Source organism: Zerene cesonia, chromosome 26 (assembly GCF_012273895.1).
Source record: "Zerene cesonia ecotype Mississippi chromosome 26, Zerene_cesonia_1.1, whole genome shotgun sequence".
Taxonomy (NCBI): Eukaryota; Metazoa; Arthropoda; class Insecta; order Lepidoptera; family Pieridae; genus Zerene; species Zerene cesonia.
Window position 1 is genome coordinate 4,639,869 of NC_052127.1, and position 5,116 is coordinate 4,644,984.

Sequence of the window (5,116 nt, forward strand, 5' to 3'; positions counted from 1 at the left end):
CGATAAAAATCCGAACGAAAAGTAAACTCATAAAGATCTTATGTGAACTTATTTGCTAAGTATAAAGTTGTGAGGAGAAATTATAAATTAAAACAAGTTTTCCAAAGCATTGCAAAACTTAAACTAAAACTACATAAATGAAATGTTTAAATATGAATTTACGATGCTAAAAACAATATTTTACAATTCATACATACTTTATTAGTATCAATGCTATATAATTTCCATTTAACAGATATTTAGACGCCTGCGACAGAAAACGTTATCCGTTTTTCGAGCGTTTATATTTATATGTGTATATGTTATACGTCTATGCAGCACTATGCAGACTATGCAGGTCTATTTCTTTAGCACGCTCTACAGCCCAAACCGCTTAACAGATTTTGGTATAAATGGTCTCGTTATGATCATCAGAAATGTAACATAGACATAGACTTAATAATTTACCAAAATGGCTACCGCAAATTACAAATAAAGGTGTGATATATTTTCTTATCCGAGCAATATGGATATCTAAAAAAACATCCTAAAATAACAGTCAATTATTATAAAACAAAAACTTAGCAGTCGGATTTTTTGCTTTTATATTAATAATTTTTGACTTTTTCGTCATGATCGTGGATGGAAATGTCATCTCCGCTAGCGTATTAACCACTAGAAGAGAGGAAATAAACTTATTTTATACTTAAACCTCAGAACAAATAGTCCCATTACGCCCCACCTTCAAAAATGTGGAGAAAACTTGAACTCCAAATCCCGATATAGTGCAAATTTAATAGCACATTAAACGAGCGGCGTTTTATGGTAATTGGCTTAGCTCGTGGGAATCGTTAGCGTGGTTATTAATTTACAAGATTATACCGAATAACGAGGTTAGTTTTAATATTGGATTTCCCGCGGAAAGCCTGCTTTGCTTTATAATTTCGCACTGGTTCTACGTTGATTCCTTTTGTATATCTGCTTAAAAAGATACAGATTTTAAATACTCCATAGAGTCTAATACATTGAACATAAAGCGCAGTGAAATATAGATTCATAGAATAGATATAAGAGGATAGAAAACGTACTGATTTGTATTATATGCACTTTTCTCTCAACATTTACTTGTGACTCTCTCAATGAATGCACTACAATGCGCGATCACTCGCTTATTACAAGATGGTGTCTATGCATTGCAAGCAATGTATAATTTCAATGTGTTTGTAGTTGTATCGTTTTTGGCAACATGAAAGTCGACCTATGTGCGTTTTCAAATATACAGCGCGGGTATGCGACCGGGTATGAGCTGACTTGGGTGATAGGATACTTTTTATACCGATTAAATGCTCTCTTGACCCTCTCCTTGGTATCCAGTGGTTATCACGTGAGCGTAGAACCGAGGGGTCCTGGATTCGATTCCCGGTGGGGACGCACAATAAAAAAAACGTCTCGGTCTGGCAGGACACAGAGGGCTGAACACCTACTTGCATAAAAAAATCGATCAGTAAAACAGATGTATTTCAACTGCCCCATACCCCAGTAGGGGACACGGGACTTCACATTATTTTAAATGCTCCCTTGGGATAAAACAGGAATCTTCATATTCGGGCGGAGCCGGGACGAACGTCAAGAAATTGCTTCTATATTTTTTGTTTTCGTGAATATAAAATAATAATATTAAATTGTAGCTTTCCGCCCACCGCTTGACTCGAGTGTACACCGTTTACGTGATCGCGTGACAGCAACAGCCTATACAAACCTTCACGCCTACCCCGGGGTTTTATTTATTTCAATTTATTACACAATTTCGCGACAGAAGCAGATTTCGTTCACTAGCGTTCCAATTTTTATTAATACAATTTGAACATGAGTAAGCCGCGTACAATAGCTAATATTTGTATATAAAGTGTATATAATGGAAGTAGTGTTACGAAAACCTAATATGTATATTCAGTATTTATAACAAAAATTTATATTATTTTATAAAGTGACTCAGACATTGCCATAAAATTTTTCGATCGTGGACCGGTAAAAGTAAGCTTTAAAAATAAAAGATAAATACATAATTTCAATAACAAAAACACGGCTTCATCAACAAAATTTTCTCTAGTATGTATTTATATTTATATATAGCATACGTATACAGAGTATACAGAGTACCTATGTATATGTCTCTTCTGTCATTAACGCGTGTTTTTTAATTTATTGAAACTGTGTATTTATTATTTATTATCTTTAAACCTTACTTTTACCGGTTTTAACTTATTCTGTATGGTAAAAGAAAGAAACATATTTAATCCTGGCGATCCTAAACAGGATGATAAGATAGACTGATGTAATTATTGTACTATCACCGATCCTTAAGTTACAAAGTACGAATTAAATCTGTCCATTTAAACTGGGTCAAAATCGAGCCTAAAGGAGTCACTTACATATAACAAAAAGAAGCTGATAAAATATGTAAAAAGCATTGGTACAATCAAATTTAAATGCTACAGTTTTGTATTTACAGATAAAAAAACACGTGTCAATAACAACGCAGAGTGATGCCAACAATATACAATTAAAGAGAAATATTATATGCCAGGGTTGTATTGAGTTGCTTATTAAAAGAGGCCTTGCATATGGTCCGTGAGAAAAAAACACCTAGAGAGGTTGCTGAAAAATATAAATGACGGCAATTTATTAATGGACTAGTACTTACAAATAAGTGAATTAAATGTGTAAAAGCGTTGATGAATTTGATGGCTAATGCAGATATTATAATATATTTATATACAAGAAGAAATTATGATTATTAGTGTATTATCACTTTTATACTTATACATATGTCTATTTTAGACCTAAAAATATTACAAATTAAAAAGAAAAGGAATCATTTAATATCTCTTTTTGCATCTGTGGCTTGTTAATTCTGTCGTGTATTTTATCTATATCAATAAAAATAATTCAACAGATTCCGATTACATAATTGGGGCGCCTATTCTTTTAAATATGTGCCTGATCAGAAATCAGAGGTCATTCCTACTGGAAGATACAAGGTCGCCGTAAAGCCCAAAGCCAGGTTGAATAACTGTTATGTAACTTGATATTGACTAGCACAATTCCCTGGATGTGTTTATCAATTTTAAGGAATATTAGTATAAGTGGAAAATATATGTAGTATATGTAGTTGTTAAAATTATTATCAGTATGGAGCACATATCGATCCATGAAAGATAATAAGTATGTAAGTATTTTTAAACCCGTGCGCCCCGGCTTCGCCCGTGGTACATTAGTGGTACAGCTATAGCCTTCCTCAATGTACATCTTCAAATGAGAATAAAAAAAGGTGTGTGTGCGATTCACACACGATAGAAGTGAAACTTCAGTAAATCGACAAAAGAATGAGATGAATATATATAACAAGGGTAGGATAATTACAAAGTTTATTTGTTTAACAAAGAGGAGAGACCGATAATATAAATTGATGTATATTTCTGTCTCATTCTTTGCCGGCTTCATTCTACACATTTTTGTATTTATGTCTCTTACCTGTCGTTCTTTTCCGTTGCATCAGGTTGGAAATCACAACGATTCTAGAAGTTTCACTTCCAAAAATAAACAATGAAATATCGAACAATATACAGACGGACGAGGTTCAAAATAACAGCGTATTTGAACATTTTGGCACACCACCTATCTGCAGTACTGACAATACACTAGCACTATAAGACCTCTGATAGGCCCATTTGTTTGAAGTGCAGTTCCGACCTTAAGATAACTAATATATATTAAAACTTTAAATTGCTAACACAATTATTGCATTATAATAAAGATAGTTATAGAAATTAAAACATGCTCAATAAATCATTTCACTTTCTCGTCTCTCATATACGTTAGATATACTAAACAAGATAGTAAGATCATCATCATCATCACCAGCCCTTATATGTTCCCACTGCTGGGACACAAGCCTCGTATGAAGGTTCAGTAAGTGTTTTAAAGCGTTTATTAACGTGGTCTTCACGATATAACTTACTTTAAATTATTGCGATTGAATATTAACAAAATATAGTTATTTTATGCTCGCATTAATTAATTGAAAAGTAATTTAGAAAAAAAGGAACAATATTTATATGAACTCGAAAAACCTAGGGTCTCAAGCTATGTTTTTGTCAAATTTTATCCAAATCTGTTCCACTGAACCAATTTTAAGTCTGAAAAAGAGACAAACAGATAGAGTTTCTTCCGCATTTATAATACTAATAGTACATAGAAGGAATTTATTATTCAGTCATAAATATAATTATAGCTAAGTCTCCAATTATGTAAGTGTATTTGAAATCGCAAAATCTATTTCCGACCAGCAATAAAATTGAAATTGTTACACGGTTTGTCATGCATAAATTCATCAAGCTTGTTTACAAGCCGCGTAAATGTGTTTTGGAATGTTTTTAAATTAATATCCGATTGCAAAGTTTTGATTTTCGAACGTGTTTCAGTTATAACACAGATAACAAAATACTATACGTAATAGCGAGATGTATCTCTGTCCTTAATTTATTTAAATGTATGACTGTTTTAGTGCCAAATAAAGAAATTAAATAAAAAAAATTAGTAAACGTACGCGCGTGTATTCCACTACATGCAAATCCTGTAATCCCCAAATAATTGAAAATCCCTCCTGTTTTACAAATTCAAAGAAAACTCTGTTTGTCTGTGTGTCACTTTTTTACGCCCAAACCACTGAATTGCTTTGGATGATATTTGGTTACCTTATAGTTTTTATCCCGGAAATCCTACGGGAACGGAAACAATGCGGCGAAAACTTCTGGACTGGACATTTTTTTTGATTACGCTAACGAAGCCGCGGGCGGAAGATTAGTTAATAATAATTACACGGTTCCCACGTGTTCGATTTATATTTAAAATATAATAATTTTAGATTTAGATTCACACTAGACTGTGGAGACTAGATTATTAATCTACAGTCATAAAACTTATTTCACATTCATAGATAGTACGTACTCGAAGTCAACTTATGGATATTAGGTTTGACGACCCCGCCACTGCTATATAAGTATATATACTTAGTCTGGCCATAAATACTGTTACACTTAATTATAAAAAAATATTACATTTGAATTTCGAATCT